Consider the following 18,193-nt stretch of genomic DNA (forward strand, 5'->3'; position numbering starts at 1 on the left):
GCCCTATAAAGACAAATCGGATGCGGCCTTTATGTACACGTGAGAAGTCGCCGTTTAAATAACGCCAATGTAAACGGAGCCCTATTAGATCTCTAAGCCTATGTAGACAAAATTAGAAGGACGAATCGGGCGCGGCTTGGAATGCCTAGAATTTTGTCCGTATGTTAAGATTCAGCAACGCAATACTTGTCATGTGTGGTGTTTTCAATTCGCCTCGGAACATCTAAAGATCTTATAATATTAGTTCTAAATATAGAATTATAGAAATTCGGTATGTTCTTCTAGCATTTGGTAATCGTTATTTAGCGGTTAGCCATAATAATAATACTTACTTATTTAATATCTTCCGTAGGTACCTAATTTTTCGTAGGTAGGTTAGGTCTATCTAGTTTAAAAAGTTCGCCAAATGAACTAAGTAGGTACCTACTTACTTATTATTTTCAGATTTTCAACAGAAATCCTATCAGGAAAATTCAGAGAAATGGTGTCACCAAGATTTTATATCTATCCCTTTACAGTCTGCCATCACTTCTTTTTATTCTTCTATCAGGGAAGATGAATTTTCATCACCTAGCCTTTTAAATTAGGAAAAAAGAACGCAAAGGGTTTAAATCTAAAGTTCTTATTTATAAGTAGGTACCGTAAATTGGTAATACGCGTGACTGCCATTTTAGCGACGTCAACGCAAGACTGAAGTTTCGAGCTGATGGTACAATGCAACAAGGCTATCTTGGCGCGTGGCGAAAATCGGAACTAACGTTGCCGTCAAGTGTCCCCTTTTTTCTTGTTTGAATATTCTAAGCCTTTGTTCTATAACAGCGCCCCCCTGTCAATGTCATCCAAGTGCCAAGAGAGCCTGGTCGCACTGTATATTTTTATTTCGCCTGACGTCAAAATGACGTAATTATGACGTTAATGAGACATGGTTCCAGCGCAATAGCAATTTGCGGGACTTATACCTATAGATACGAGTTTGCGTAGTGGTAAAAAATTGGCGCCAAATACTACTCGTAAAACTCAGGTAGTATTTTGAACCTGTTACCTATACTATACGCTTATTTAAGGTTATGTAGGTAGGACTTATAGGAGCTTACGTTCAAGGTTACGTCGAAGGTCCTAGTTGAAATGAATTAAAATCTTTCATTCTGTAGAAACGGGTTTAATTTGATAATATAGGTAGCTACCTACTCTACTACTTTTAATTTGATAATATAGGTAGCTACTCTACTACTATTAGTCATTCAGTAGTTTTACCTCAAAAGTTTTACGAAAGTTCTGAAAATGGGCTCTATAATTTTAAGAATTGCCCTGCCACTCTTTGTCGCTTACTTTACCACTCACGTACGCCGCCATATTGAAAAAATTGCGCCCAAAAATAGTTTCCTGACCATATTTCTAGACTATTTACTTACCGGATTAATATTGAATTACCTACTGATCAAATTACTTAGCTATATCTAATAATTAATAACTTCCACTTAATAGTTAAAAATATTTTTTATTTATATACCTACTATCTAGGTGATAAGTATTTTATTGGAAAAACCTCTCGAATAACAATTAAGACGAAACATTCACTGTTAACATTCTTTAATAGTGCTTTATCAAAATCGGGCCAGCTTTAAAGCACCTAACAGCTAACAGATGCCATCTATGGTGTAATGTTGGTACAACGTACGACTGTAAAGTTTCGTTTGAATCTTCGCTTTTTTGGGATATGTACCCTATTACCTGTCTTCGGAATGCAAGCTATCTCTGTACCAAGTAGGTACGTGCCAAGATGATGCCCGCGACTTCATCGGCGTGGATTTGGGTTTCTTAAAGGCCTGTGGGAAGATCAAAAGTAACCTATATCCTTCCCCGGGATGCAAGCTATTTCTGTATCAAATTGGTTAATCTGATGGGCTGTGAAAAGCTAGCAGACAGACAAACAGAAATACTTAGTAGGTATGGATCAAAAAATTCGTCTCGTCTTCATAAGCAATATTTTCATATCAAAATCGGGAGACCTCCAGCTACCACGAGCCAGACGCTCACGTGCATGCATGCATGCATTTTTTAATACTCGGAATAATTTATTAGTGTCTCGTAGCGTGGCACGAAAATACGTTGAAGAAATTCGAGCTCAGGTTATGAATCACTTGGACAGGGTTGTCACACGTTGGTACACGGATGACAAGTGCTTTTACGAAAAAATCTGGGACGTGGAATATGGGACAGTGTACTCTTGTACACTGATCCATTTTCTGTGAATGGAATACAACAAAGGGTGACAAAACACTCGTGGTCTTAAATTCGCAGGGAAAGAGAAAACATTCCTTAAAAACCTTGGTGGCATAGCATAGGGTAGTCAAATATTCCTGGGAATTAATGAATTACCCTTCTGCCTCTAGTCTTCTGAAACGATTTATTCTTGTCATGAAAAGCATTTAAGTAGGTACTTCTTTCACAAGCGCTTTTTGCCTCTCCTTAGGTTTTAAAATAGGTGTTTAAGTTTTAACTTTTAATATTATCAAGGTAGTCAGTGCAGCGGGCTGTATATTATCCTATAATGTGCTTGCTGGTAAGCCACTGGTAAGCCGTTTCCACTTCAGAAGATATATGCCCCCAGCGGCAATCGGTTCTGCGATATGACCTGCCCACTGCCACTGGGTTTTAATGACTTTTAATTTACGTGTATATTAATAACTATAATTTCAGTTAGACACTTAGGGTAAACCTGTACTGCGAAGTTTCAGCACGCAGAATTTAGTAAAAAGAGTTTTTTCGTCATGCTTTGTGATGTGAAATTTGACAGCCCTACTTCTACTTCCCTGATTCATGGTTATAAAGTTGAAAAAAATGCAAAGTTCGCAGGCAATTGATATTGAACAAACAGATAAAATTCTACACTTTGTTACGATTAATCATAATCATTCATGTAGGTAATGCTTAATTGTATAAGCGGAACAAAGCCTTAATTGACATTTTTCAATCTGAATCACTGTTTTCCAAACAAAGTAAGTTTGCTTACTTATAGGAGGTAAATAGCTACGTGAGTAAAGTCATAGTTTACTCGGAATTTCAGCAGATATTTGGGTCATATTAGATTTGGTTTCGTTTCATGTCCTGAATTCTTGAGCCTCTCATATTACAATTTGTAGACCAAACATACTGGACTGTTTTAACCGCGGCGCGGTGAAATATATTAGTCTAATCGCTAACAGGTAGGTAGGTACCTATAACCTACCTATATAGAAATTACATGAGGACAAAGTCACAGGAAACTATTTAGTAGTCTCATCACTAACATTAAGTTCCGGGTGCGCTCACTGTGGCTGCTATCAGCGAAAATGACGAAAATCAAGTAGCTACAAAATAGGCCGGCAATCGCAGGTCCAGCGTACCTACTTGTAGATATTAGTAGAGGTCAGTGTTTTTGACACCTAAAAGATGAGTATCTTGGCACCAAAGAAGTTGGAAGTACTACTACGATGCTTGGCAGCGAGTAGAAATCCGACTAGGGCGACTAAAGGTACAAACACTACAAACTCATTGCCTTTGTAGTTATACAACAAACGCTTGGCGCGTGAGGGGGCCGGCTATGATCGGTCAAGGGATAGTCTCTACATCTTGGCATATTCGCCGAAATTAGCTACAGACATCAAATAATATTTCGTAAGTTTTGTATAAAAGTAAGTAGGTAGGTACATTTGTAAGGATGATTTTACCTCAAGATGCTGCCTCGGTCCTAAGCACACATTTCATTTCGGCATTCACGCAAGTATGTATGCCAATTGTCTTCCGAAATCATAATAATATAATGAGTAACACTGTCAATGTACCCCCGCGCCGCGCAATACCGTTATGGAGATCATTTTTAGGTCATTCGTATTGACACAGTAACACAAAGTAAGATGAGATGAATGATCTTACTACCGCGTTCTTGCTAACCATATAAGAAGTTTTTGTAACCATAATATAATAAGTAGGTAATTAAGTACTTTACGGGGGACCTATTTTTGCTATATATATATATACCTATTGAAAACTTTTTTATCATCAAAGCTTACACCTAACATTGCTGTACATAGCTTTTAGCAGCATCATTGTTTTATTAGCTTTTTATACATTTAGTAAATACTAAGTATAATAGGAAGCTGTGATAGCCTAGTGGTTAGGACGTCCGCCTTCTAATCGGAGGTCGGGGGTTCGATCCCGGGCACGCACCTCTAACTTTTCGGAGTAATGTGCGTTTTGATTAATTAATCACTTGTTTTAACGATGAAGGAAAACATCGTGAGAAAACCTGCATACCTACCAATCCGCACATGGCCAGCATGGTAGACTATGGGTTAAACCCTTCTCACTCTGAGAGGAGACCCGTGCTCTGTAGTGAGCCGGTGTTGTGTTGATCATCATCATCAAGTATAATCTACTATATCTTATGACTCACGAATCACAATAGGTATAAAAAAGGTTGAATGAACCTCCAGACAGGTAGGCTCTCTTTTATGCATTTTTTCACGTAATTAAGTAAAACGTTCCGTTAGTCATGTAGGTGCCAATGCGGTTGACCAGTGACCTCTTCAATTATGGACTAAGAGCCAGCACATGCCAGACCTTCGTTATTTTATAAAAGCTGAAAGTTTCTCTGCGTTTTGTCCCCAACACTGGGAGGAACGTTTGCTTAGATCATGGTGCGTTTGGAAAATAACAGATAATAAAGGTGTAAAAAACCTTACGTCAAAATGTAAATGGGTAGTAGGTACCTATTAGAAATCATGTCATGCATTGCCAGACACATGGCGTGAATTCTGATACTAGCTACCAATTTTTAGGTTTATATTTTCTTCAGAATAAGTAGGTACTTATTCTGAAGAAAATATAAAAATATTAGACTTTATACTTTCACGTAAGGGTTTTTACACCTTTATCACCTGGTATCTCCCAAAGCTACCATGATCTAAACAAACATTCAAACAAAACGTTTGTTCTTTCTTATGTTTATTTCTTTCAGTGTTATGGACAATACGCAGATAAACTTTCATCTTCTATAAAATAACGAAGGTCTGGCATGCGCTGGCTCTTTTTATTACTTAACACAATAAAACTAAAAATCGGTCAAGTGTGAGTCATACTCGCACTCGAAGGGTTCTGTACCTATCGTACAAGAAATAATAGTTTTTAACTGTTTAAGATTTTCATGGCGCCTATTTTGAAATGCTTATTAAGTGTTTGTTATAAATAGCAGCAATAGAAATACACATTCTGTGAAAATTTCAAAGGGTTTTGGGCTGCAGTATTAAATGATGTATTTTTTTGTAGAGCGGTAGTTTATGGGGCTAGTATTCATTATTAAAGAAAATAATTTAAAAAAAACATGATTTTTATTTATTTTTAACATGAATGTCACGCCGAACGGAAGGTGAATAATGACGTCACAATCCGTAAACGACAATAATTTTTCAATTTTTAAACAAAAATAGAGTAATTTTTGCGGGAAAAAAATTTTCATGTTAAAAATTGAAAAACATTTCTCGGTGTACGCCTTGTGACGTCTTTAATCGGTTTTGGTACAGCGTGACGTTAATAATTAATTATTTTAAATTTTTTTTTTTTTTTTTTAATTATTCTCTTTAATAATGAATAATTCTAGCCCCATAAAATGCCGCTATACAATAACTCACGCCATTTTATTACTACAGTCCAAGACTCTATTACGGTTCACGAGGTACATCCCGCTGACAGACGGGCGGACGTACGGACGGATAGCGGAGGTTTAGTAATAGGATCCCTTTGGCACCCTTCGGGTACGGAACGCCGAAAACACTAAAATCTTATTTTTATGCAACGCATATCGTGCAGCTTTTGTTTTAGTTACTTTGTTCAAAGCTCTTCATTCTACATTATCTTCAGATAAGTGTATTTCCGAATAAATTCTCACTACTGAATACAGAGTTCATTCACCGGTACAAAAACTCATTTGGATGCGGGTTATCGTAATATTTATCATATAGTTTAGCATTACATCCTCCGTTATATCCTTTTTTAGTAATTTTACTAAACAAGTAGATCCCGTGGCGAGACGAATAATTTTTTCTCATCTTTTTAGAGTTCCGTACTTAGAGTTAGAGTTCCAAAGGATAAAACGGAACTCTATTAGGTACTAAGACTCCGCTGCCCGTCCGTCTATCTGTCCATCTGTCTTCAAAAATTTTAATAATATCATAATAGCTATCTGTATGACTAATTTCAGCCCGATCCGTCCAGTGGTTTGAGCTGCGCATTGATAGATCAGTCAGTCAGTTTTTCCTTTTATAGGCTTACTAGCTGATCCCCGCGGCTTCGCCCGCGTAGATTTAGGTTTTTAAAGATCCCGTATAGCCTATGTCACTCAGGAATAATGTAGCTTTCTACTGGTGAAAGAATTTTTAAAATCGGTTGAGTAGTTCTAAAGATTACCCCCTACAAACAAACTTAACGACATTACCTCTTTATATAATACTAGCTGACCCGCCCCGGCTTCGCTCGGGTGGAATTTTCGAACCGCGTCATTTACGGGAGCCGCGCGGGTACCTTACTCATAGATCTAAACTCCCCTCCCGCACGCGCACCCCCGCCTTGGTGACGCCCACTTCGCAACGGGCCGTGCAGCAGAAATCGTAATATTTTAATTTCGCCATAACTTCAAAACCAAACGTCCAATTTTAATCATTCAAAGACCAAATATTATCTCCATAAACTGTTCTTAGTGATGAAATCATTTATTTTGATAAGGATTAATAGCATGAGTAAAATAAACGCGTTTAAATGTAGTCCAAAAAAAATTCAAGATTTTTAAATAAAAAAATGGTTGCTGTGCCTCACTCGACATAGATGGGTATAGTGTGTCGCGGACTTTTTTGTAGATATTTATAAGATCTACAATTAATTAGAACATTTTATGGTTCTATCTTTTATAGTTTAGGCAGCGTACGCAAAATAAGTAACTTTTCTGGTTGATTTTTTACACCTTGTGTCCGAAAAACCCAAATATCTTACGGAACCCTATTTTTTTCCAAAATAAAATATAGCCTATGTTACTCGTGGATAATGTAGCTTTCGAATGGTGAAAGAATTTTTTAAATCGGTCCAGTAGTTTTTGAGCCTATTCAGTACAACCAAACAAACAAACAAACAAACAAACAAACAAACAAACAAACAAACAAACAAAGTTTTCCTCTTTATAATATTATTATAATTATAATATAGTGTAGACAACGGGCCGTGCAGCAGAAATCGTAATATTTTAATTTCGCCATAACTTCAAAACCAAACGTCCAATTTTAATCATTCAAAGACCAAATATTATCTCCATAAACTGTTCTTAGTGATGAAATCATTTATTTTGATAAGGATTAATAGCATGAGTAAAATAAATGCGTTTAAATGTAGTCCAAAATAAATTCAAGATTTTTAAATAAAAAAATGGTTGCTGTGCCTCACTCGACATAGATGGGTATAGTGTGTCGCGGACTTTTTTGTAGATATTTATAAGATCTACAATTAATTAGAACATTTTATGGTTCTATCTTTTATAGTTTAGGCAGCGTACGCAAAATAAGTAACTTTTCTGGTTGATTTTTTACACCTTGTGTCCGAAAAACCCAAATATCTTACGGAACCCTATTTTTTTCCAAAATAAAATATAGCCTATGTTACTCGTGGATAATGTAGCTTTCGAATGGTGAAAGAATTTTTAAAATCGGTCCAGTAGTTTTTGAGCCTATTCAGTACAAACAAACAAACAAACAAACAAACAAACAAACAAACAAACAAACAAAGTTTTCCTCTTTATAATATTAGTGTAGAAGTGTAGATAAACTTACCACACACTCACACACACACACACACACACACACACACACACACACACACACACACACACACACACACGCACCTACTTACATTAATTACACATAGAGAAAATTCTGAGCGTATTTAATGTAAGATGTGTCAATGTTTCTGCTATTTGAAGACAATTTATAGTCTCAACTTTCTAGGTATTCCTGAATAGGTACGTTTTATTGGCTGAACTTTCATTGGCAGTGTCCCAAGTAAAGTTACCCTTAGCTATATATTTTCAGCCCCTGTGTTGGCTCTACGCCAGCCGTACTTGTAGTTTTTACTAGACTTTTGCCCCTGGCCCTGAAATAGGATCACACATGCTACCTATTGATTTTGTAACTCACAAGTGTTCCCCGCATTGCTGCCATTCTTTTTATTCATTACGAGCTGGGAAAATATTTCTCCTTGAGCGTCCTAATGCATTTAAATAATAAGTAGGTAGCAGCTAGGTAGGTGTGTGATTTCTATTATTGTTTAGTTAGGTATTATTGCATATTCGCACAAAATGAGGGATGCTGACGGCTGTAATCAAACAATCTATGTCGCAATATTTATTACTACTTTGAACATTTACCTTACGTTTGTAGATAATGTTCTATCGTACAACATACAACTACAGTTAATTTTCCCGTAACATAAACCTTTCACGTGATTATTTAACTTGCAAGTACGTATTAAGGAGCATATTTATTTATGAAGCTTGAAAGCAGATCTGCGTTTCCCGTAATTAGCCTAGGTACCGTAGGTTATGTAATACTTACTGAGTCGGCTTTATTTGTTCGCATCTACCTATTTGGTGTTATTGGAAAATGTGGGATCTATGTAATAAGACACCCTGATATCGAGACTTTGTTTATGTCATAGTTCTAGGTACACAGTCATGTTGTAGTAAATACCTTAAGGTAGGTCACCCTTCCGGCGCGGACGTGATTACGTAAAACGTTGCAGTAGCGACAGCAGTAGCAATGCGACAGTTAATTTGCTGTCTCTCTTCTTCTTCTTCCTATTTTACTTTGTGGCTATTGCTGTCTCTCTCTAGCCGCTGTTACGTGTGACGTTGGACAGCAATGAAAATCAGAAGAGTTGTTTATGAATCTTCCCGTTGACTTAGAACCGTGTTTGGCAGTAGCAATTTCTTACAGCACAAATTGCAAAATATTTTGCAGAAAGGTAGGTACCATCCAAAACTCATGCACTGATAGTAGACAATTTAAAATTACCTAACCTAATTACTCGATTTATGAATTACTAGCTTATGCCAGCGACTTCATCTGCGTGGACTTTACAAATTCCAAACCTCTTAGGGATTGAATTTTTAAAAAATCCTATCTTATGGAATGTCTACCTACATCATAATTGCTAATGGCATGCCAAATTTCAGTTCGATCGCTCTAGTAGTTTGAGCTTTGCGTCGATAGATCAGTCAGTCAGTTTTTTCTTTTATAAGAAGCTCTTACCAAGTTTCCATTGGGAATTAGGATTGTCAACTTCCGTAAACGTCGAAGGCTCAAGGTTATTATATCTGGAACAAGGCGAGAGTCAGGTAAGTATCTGTGTCAATTGACCATTTTCATTATTTGACCCCTTTCGGTGCTGGTCTTATATTATGATATTTGGTGTCGGTACCAAAAACAGAATATTTTTAACTAGGTAAGTAGGTAGTTGGCACTTTAAAAGGTCTATGGTAGTTGATAATTAGGAGAGGATTTAGGTTACATTGCGCCTTGACCGAATTCTTATCATTGTTGATTTTAGATTGTAGGTAGTACCTATGAAATTAAATAGAACTGATTGAATGACAACTAATCTAAATGTATAAAAGGAAAAGGGGACTGTCTGACTGACTGACTGATCTATCAACACACAGCTCCAACTACTGGACGGATCGGGCTGAAATTTAACATGCAGATAGCTAGTATGACGTATGCATCCGCTAAGAAAAGATTTTAAAAAATTCAACCTCCAAGGGGTGAAATAGAGGGTTGAATTTTGTGTAGTCCACGCGGATGAAGTCGCGAGTGTGAGCTAGTAATAATAATAGGTGATTTGAAAGGCCTAACCTAGGTACATTATCACTAGCCGCCTTATACCTTTTAGTTTCATGTTTCTTTCCTTTTCCCCTGTTTTGTGTGCAAACAAAATTTTCTGCCTAAGGATATATTTGAGTACCAAGGGTAACAATTAGTTCAATAAATTAATGATTAAGTAGGTAAGGAGTAATTTTAACTCACTTGTTGTTTTATTGTACCAGTTCATAAACAAGAAAGCTACTTTTGAGAGAATTGAATGAATGTTTGACCTTTGCCAATGATTTTTTAAAATTTATTTACTGTTACCTATTCAAATTTCAAAATACCGATCGAATACATAATCTCCTCTATTGGAGTCGTTTAAAAGGATGCACAATTCGTTACCCGCAATTCGCTGTTATTGCTGCACCTGAGGTTGTTACTTGTTAAGTAAAAGTATGACAGCAAATTCACACGATGAAGAAATTATGGTTGAAAACTGTAGGCGTCAATATCGCTGCATATACTCAGGACGACATGATTGCTTGTTTTTTTATAACAGGCAACAAGACCAGGCAAGTTGTTCGCGCATTTTGGTGATACGAAGTAAGGCGGTGTTTATGCTGCTTCGCGATTGGTTCTTCAGTTAATTACCGTTTCGCGTGCAGCATGAAAAAAACAGTAGATAGGTACCTATGCGTAGACACGTCCTCTCCCTGCTCCCAAGTCCTACTGTACTGTCGTTCAGACTTCAGAGGCTAAAAGTTAAAAAAAACCAATTAAGTAATCACTACCCATATTATAAATGGAAAGTGTGTTTGTTTGTTGGTGTAGGTATTGGTTTCTTGGTTTGTTGGTTTGTCCTTCAATCACGACGCAACGAAGCAACAGATTGACGTGATTTTTTGCATGGGCATAGTTTGAGTGACATAAGCATACCTACATAAAAAGTATTTTATCCCGGAAAATAAAAGACCGTGTCTTTTCAAAGGTTTTCAAAAGTTTTCAGGGCTAATATTATGCCTCGCCTAGGACTCTTGCCTAGGGGGATTTACCAACGTTGCGTATACGGCATACCTGTGCGTGGTCGCTATTCCAGCACTTTGAGAACCCAACGTTCTTTGAACTATGTGCCACTTCAGCTATCTATACTTCTATACTACTTAATATTATAAATGCGAAAGTTTTGTTTGTTTGCCCTTCTTTCACGCCCTAAGCAATCAATCGATTTTTGCCATAGAAATAGTTGAAAGGACAGTAACATAGGCAACTTTTTATCCCGGAAAATTAAACAGTGCCCACAGGATTTTAATAACCTACATCTTTACTATAATTTCAAACCATTTGAATGCAACAAAGGGTTTCAAATTATTGTAAAATAGCTGACCGACTTCTGCTTCGCTCAGTTGGAATTTCTGAAAATCCTGTGTGTCTTTTTAAATACAATATTGAATAATAATAATAATATGTAGTCATGAATCTGGTGCTGTGTAATTAAGGCCTGACCCACTGGTCAACTGGTTGCAATGTGTGCCAATTTAAATCTCACTCTAGTTATTCCGAACAAGGCGTTCTGAGAAATCATTAAATGCATTAAACACGTTCCTTGTATGGTACGTTGCCTAGACCGAATCTCCTATATTTAGTAAACATAGTAAGCCTACATAATTATTAATAATCCCTTCATTATTATGACAACTATTATGGAATTGGCACCTACGCTAACGAACAGTCCCGAAAATGTGATCCTGCACATTTAGTCCGACCCGTCACTGGTTTTTAGAAAGGGCGAATAAGCCATTTTTACGGTTCCGTACCTCAAAAGGAGAAACGGAACCCTTATATGATCATTTTGTTGTCTGTCTGTCTGTCTGACATTTGATCATGAAATTTGGCAGGTAGGTGGGTCTTATAGCTGGTTTTAGGGGAAAATCTGAAAAACGTGAATTTAGGGTTAGATCACACAAAAAAAATTAAATTGTGGTCATGAACTAATAATTAGTATTTCCAATATTCGAAGTAAGATAACTATATCAAGTGTGGTATCTATCATATGCAAGGACTTTACCTGTGCATTCTAAAACAGATTTTTATTTATTTTTATGCATCATAGTTTTTGAATTATCGTGCAAAATGTCGAAAAAATACGACTGTAGTACGGAACCCTCATTGCGTTAGCCTGACTCGCACTTGGCTGGTTTTTCAATATACCTAAAACCTTTCTACAAATCAGTATGGAGTTTTGCTCTCACCTTTGAGCGCCCGCTCGGTTATGTGACCCGCCAATCCGTCGTGGGTTTTAAAATTCTTCATATTATTTTGTAATTAGAATAATGGTTCCAAAAAAACTTGCTTATTCTGATCCTATTCTCTATCGTTTGCAGATAATAAATCTAATTGTAGGGGCTATTATACTAAAGCACGGAGCTTGGAAGTTGGAAGGTCGCATTGTTAGTATAAATGTAAGCACGTGGAACCCAGTTTACGTGTTCCCGGGTCCGAGTGACGTCATACATCACGTTGACGAGTCTTGTGGTCGTATGAAATATGCATCTACTTACATTCTAATGTTTCATGCCGATTTCAAGTCTAGATAATACCTTAGTTATCTGTTGAGATTTGTAATACTTTTTATGTTTTTGCAACATACCAATTACCATCTGACCAAAACCGAGCATGGGTTTCCTCTCAGAATGAGAAAGGTTACCCATAGTCTACCACGCTGGCCAACTGTGGATTGGCAGACTTCATGAACATTATGCAAAATTCTCAGACAGTGGGTAGGTTTCCCCACAATATTACCTACCGAATCAGTGGTAGATGCATTTAACGATTCAAAAGTATAGATCGCGACAGGTCGAGATGGCAATCGGGGTATGAGGCGGAGGGACCCCGAATACCCGTAAGTCACCCTGCTATCCCGCACCAGGTTAGCGCGGGGGCTGTGCGGGTGTGCGGGGCGTCCCCACCTCGATTGCAAACTCGGGTTATTCCCGTTGAGTCACACCCCCGTGTGTAACACTGTGACACAAGGTACCCAAAATTTCAAAACATTCCCGTTGAGTAACACTGTTACACAACGGGAATGTTTTGAACTTGTTGGCACCTTGTGTCACACCTACATAAATACATATTATTGCGCGTGTATCAAGTATTAACTGATTGTGCACTTTTCCGAAATGTTATTTATTTATAAATCCAAGATGGCGGACATGATTTTTTTTTCAAAAAATTGACATGGGTGTCGTTTTCAGGGTTTTCGAGGGTGCTGAATTTGATGATGACATTTATTCTGAAATCCAAGATGGCGGACATGATTTTTTTTTCAAAAAATTGACATGGGTGTCGTTTTCAGGGTTTTCGAGGGTGCTGAATTTGATGATGACATTTATTCTGAAATCCAAGATGGCGGACATGATTTTTTTTTTCAAAAAGTTGACATGGGTGTCGTTTTCAGGGTTTTCGAGGGTGCTGAATTTGATGATGACATTTATTCTGAAATCCAAGATGGCGGACATGAATTTTTTTTTCAAAAAATTGACATGGGTGTCGTTTTCAGGGTTTTCGAGGGTGCTGAATTTGATGATGACATTTATTCTGAAATCCAAGATGGCGGACATGATTTTTTTTTTCAAAAAGTTGACATGGGTGTCGTTTTCAGGGTTTTCGAGGGTGCTGAATTTGATGATGACATTTATTCTGAAATCCAAGATGGCGGACATGAATTTTTTTTCAAAAAGTTGACATGGGTGTCGTTTTCAGGGTTTTCGAGGGTGCTGAATTTGATGATGACATTTATTCTGAAATCCAAGATGGCGGACATGATTTTTTTTTTCAAAAAGTTGACATGGGTGTCGTTTTCAGGGTTTTCGAGGGTGCTGAATTTGATGATGACATTTATTCTGAAATCCAAGATGGCGTACATGATTTTTTTTTCAAAAAGTTGACATGGGTGTCGTTTTCAGGGTTTTCGAGGGTGCTGAATTTGATGATGACATTTATTCTGAAATCCAAGATGGCGGACATGAATTTTTTTTCAAAAAATTGACATGGGTGTCGTTTTCAGGGTTTTCGAGGGTGCTGAATTTGATGATGACATTTATTCTGAAATCCAAGATGGCGGATATGATTTTTTTTTCAAAAAATTGACATGGGTGTCGTTTTCAGGGTTTTCGAGGGTGCTGAATTTGATGATGACATTTATTCTGAAATACAAGATGGCGGACATGATTTTTTTTCAAAAAAATGACATGGAAATTATGGTAATCGTCTTCAAAAATATAACGTAGCTCGTAGCTTTAGTTTTAAGTTTGCGTAATAATTATCACCACTATATCTTAGAAATCCAACATCTGACCATCAAAAAGAGTTATTTATTACCTATTTTGAATAAATCATTTGACTTTGAGTTTAACATTTGCATAACAGAACGCATTAAAAATGTTTTATTTTTGAACGCATCCATAATTATTTAAATTCCTAGAGAAGTCCATGCTTTTTCTAAACTTTTAATCGATTTTATTTCAAAATCGAAATAGATCCAATCGCATGTTAACCGTATAAACTGATGTTAAATATTAAACTAAGACAAGCTATTAACATAACCTGGTGTTACAAAACCCTGAAAACAACACCCATGTCAATTAAAAAAAAAAATCATGTCCGCCATCTTGGATTTCAGAATAAATGTCATCATCAAATTCAGCACCCTCGAAAACCCTGAAAACGACACCCATGTCAATTTTTTGAAAAAAAAATCATGTCCGCCATCTTGGATTTCAGAATAAATGTCATCATCAAATTCAGCACCCTCGAAAACCCTGAAAACGACACCCATGTCAACTTTTTGAAAAAAAAATCATGTCCGCCATCTTGGATTTCAGAATAAATGTCATCATCAAATTCAGCACCATCGAAAACCCTGAAAACGACACCCATGTCAACTTTTTGAAAAAAAAAACATGTCCGCCATCTTGGATTTCAGAATAAATGTCATCATCAAATTCAGCACCCTCGAAAACCCTGAAAATGACACCCATGTCAATTTTTTGTAAAAAAAATCATGTCCGCCATCTTGGATTTTAGAATAAATGTCATCATCAAATTCAGCACCCTCGAAAACCCTGAAAACGACACCCATGTCAATTTTTTGAAAAAAAAATCATGTCCGCCATCTTGGATTTCAGAATAAATGTCATCATCAAATTCAGCACCCTCGAAAACCCTGAAAACGACACCCATGTCAATTTTTTGAAAAAAAAAATCATGTCCGCCATCTTGGATTTCAGAATAAATGTCATCATCAAATTCAGCACCCTCAAAAACCCTGAAAACGACACCCATGTAAATTTTTTGAAAAAAAATTCATGTCCGCCATCTTGGATTTCAGAATAAATGACATCATCAAATTCAGCACCCTCGAAAACCCTGAAAACGACACCCATGTCAACTTTTTGAAAAAAAAAACATGTCCGCCATCTTGGATTTCAGAATAAATGTCATCATCAAATTCAGCACCCTCGAAAACCCTGAAAACGACACCCATGTCAATTTTTTGTAAAAAAAATCATGTCCGCCATCTTGGATTTTAGAATAAATGTCATCATCAAATTCAGCACCCTCGAAAACCCTGAAAACGACACCCATGTCAATTTTTTAAAAAAAAAAATCATGTCCGCCATCTTGGATTTCAGAATAAATGTCATCATCAAATTCAGCACCCTCGAAAACCCTGAAAACGACACCCATGTCAATTTTTAAAAAAAAAAAAATCATGTCCGCCATCTTGGATTTCAGAATAAATGTCATCATCAAATTCAGCACCCTCGAAAACCCTGAAAACGACACCCATGTAAATTTTTTGAAAAAAAATTCATGTCCGCCATCTTGGATTTCAGAATAAATGTCATCATCAAATTCAGCACCCTCGAAAACCCTGAAAACGACACCCATGTCAATTTTTTGAAAAAAAAAAACATATCCGCCATCTTGGATTTCAGAATAAATGTCATCATCAAATTCAGCACCCTCGAAAACCCTGAAAACGACACCCATGTCAATTTTTTGAAAAAAAAAAAATCATGTCCGCCATCTTGGATTTATAAATAAATAACATCCCGGAAAAGTGCACAATCAGTTAATACTTGATACACGCGCAATAATATGTATTTATGTAGGTGTGACACAAGGTGCCAACAAGTTCAAAAAATTCCCGTTGTGTAACAGTGTTACTCAACGGGAATGTTTTGAAATTTTTGGTACCTTGTGTCACAGTGTTACACACGGGGGTGTGACTCAACGGGAATAACCCGCAAACTCGACCTGTCGCGAACTATACATACTTGTAAGAGTTTAATTGAATAAAAAATATTTTTACTGTACTACCTAATGTGCGCTAGACCTTAGAAAGTGATCTTTGAACCACTTGCACCCGCTCTCGTGTCTGCCTGCGTCATCAATTTTATGAAAAGAAAACACTTTAAACCGTCTTTGTACGAGATATTAATGTAATTTCATAATGTATTTTTTTGAGTAGGTAGGACCAATAAATCATCATCATCATCATCAATCTATAGACGTCCACGGCTGGACATAGGTCTCTTGTAGGGACTTCCACACGCCACGGTCTTGCGCTGCCTGAATCCAGCGGCTCCTTGCGAGTTGCGATTCGCCTGATGTCGTGCGTCCACGACAAATAGTGGGGAGTCTTCCAACCACACGAGTAGATACTCATGTGTTCCTTTGAAGTAATTACGTTCAGTAATTTAGAAGTTATATGGCTCTGACAGACGGACAGACAGGCAAGTGCAATTGTGAAATTGCGCTTGTCCGTCTGTCGGTCGCCAAGTAGACAGAGACCTCGCTTCGCTTGGTCAATAATTATATACATTTTATTCAGCTCTAAGTGTAATTAAAATTCTAATTACTTACCATATCAAATCACAGACAGGTAAAGTAGATTAATATTATTACTTATCACCTGTTTTAAATAGATATCTACCTAGGTAGTTACTTCATAATGAAATGTGGAAATTATGCATAGGTTACCTACCTCTTGCATTATAAATATTAAAATATTATAGGTTTCCGTAATTTTATAATATCTTTGGCGTCTTTGGCATTGGTTTCCATGTTTTATGCATACATAGGTACTGCATAATTATGTTTAGTTGAAGGCATGTGATATAACATGTAATTATAATAATTGCCATTGTAATAAGCATATTAAACGAGTGGTGTTTTCTGTATTCTGTCCCTATTAATGGCGTATCTATAGAGAACTCGATGTTTTTATTCTATAGCATTACTTAATAGAGCAAGCCTTGCCATCAAAAAATCTCGGCACACTTTTAGATAACGAAAGTTTTCGTGTGGCTCTAGGTCTCAGATTGGGAACACCACTGTGCCATCAGCACAGATGTCCGTGTGGAAAAGAGGTTGATAAATTTGGAATCCACGGACTCTCTTGCCAAAGGAGCTCCGGTAGGCTGTTTAGGCATGGCTCTCTTAACGATACAATTAAAAGAGCTCTTGCCACCATAAATATTCCTGCGCTCATTGAGCCGGCAGGGATTAGTCGGGATGATGGCAAGAGACCTGATGGATTGACGCTGGTTCCCTGGGAACGGGGACGGGCGCTAATGTGGGACGCAACTTGCGTTGACACATTGGCCCCGTGTCATATCAGGAAGACAGCATCAAGACCGGGAGCCGCAGCAGAAACAGCTGAAAACGGCAAGCGGCGCAAGTATGCCTCTCTTATAGAGAGTTACATTTTTGTGCCGTTTGCCGTGGAGACCCTGGGGCCATGGAGTCTTAGTGCTAAAAATTTTTTACGAGACATTTCACCGCGATTAATAGCCTCAACTGGTGACAGAAGGGCTGGCTCATTTTTTGCGCAGCGGATCAGCCTGGCTGTCCAGCGCGGAAATGCAGCCAGTATTCTTGGCACCATTCCACGCGGTCATGATTTATATAGTAATTAGATAAGGCTAGCCTTAAGTTTTATTGTATCTTAATAGAGTAGTATCGGATATATATTTATATCTTACGGAAGCGTTGGAAGACCCCCCACTAGGTGGACGGACGACATCAGACGAGTCGCAAGGAGCCGCTGGATCCAGGCGGCGCAAGACCGTGGCGTGTGGAAGTCCCTACAAGAGAACTATGTCCAGCAGTGGACGCCTATTGGTTGATGATGATGATGATGATGATGGTGATTTATATCTTTGATCAAAGATAATATATACAATATTTTACAATATAATTTAATATATTATCTTTGCTTAGATACAAAAATAATAGTGTTTGTTTGC

The 18,193-nt window shown here is 37.3% G+C and overlaps 1 long non-coding RNA gene across 1 annotated transcript; it reads right to left on the reverse strand.

The window, feature by feature from the left end:
- Nucleotides 1-7,319: 7,319 nt before the first annotated feature.
- Nucleotides 7,320-16,822, reverse strand: LOC138403835 (uncharacterized). The gene is made up of 3 exons (XR_011237993.1): nt 16,809-16,822; nt 10,572-10,636; nt 7,320-9,391 (listed from the first exon to the last, which is right to left on the reverse strand). It is a non-coding gene; the product is annotated as an uncharacterized lncRNA (long non-coding RNA).
- Nucleotides 16,823-18,193: the final 1,371 nt, after the last annotated feature.

The sequence above is a fragment of the Maniola hyperantus genome, chromosome 2 (assembly GCF_902806685.2).
Source record: "Maniola hyperantus chromosome 2, iAphHyp1.2, whole genome shotgun sequence".
Lineage (NCBI taxonomy): Eukaryota > Metazoa > Arthropoda > Insecta > Lepidoptera > Nymphalidae > Maniola > Maniola hyperantus.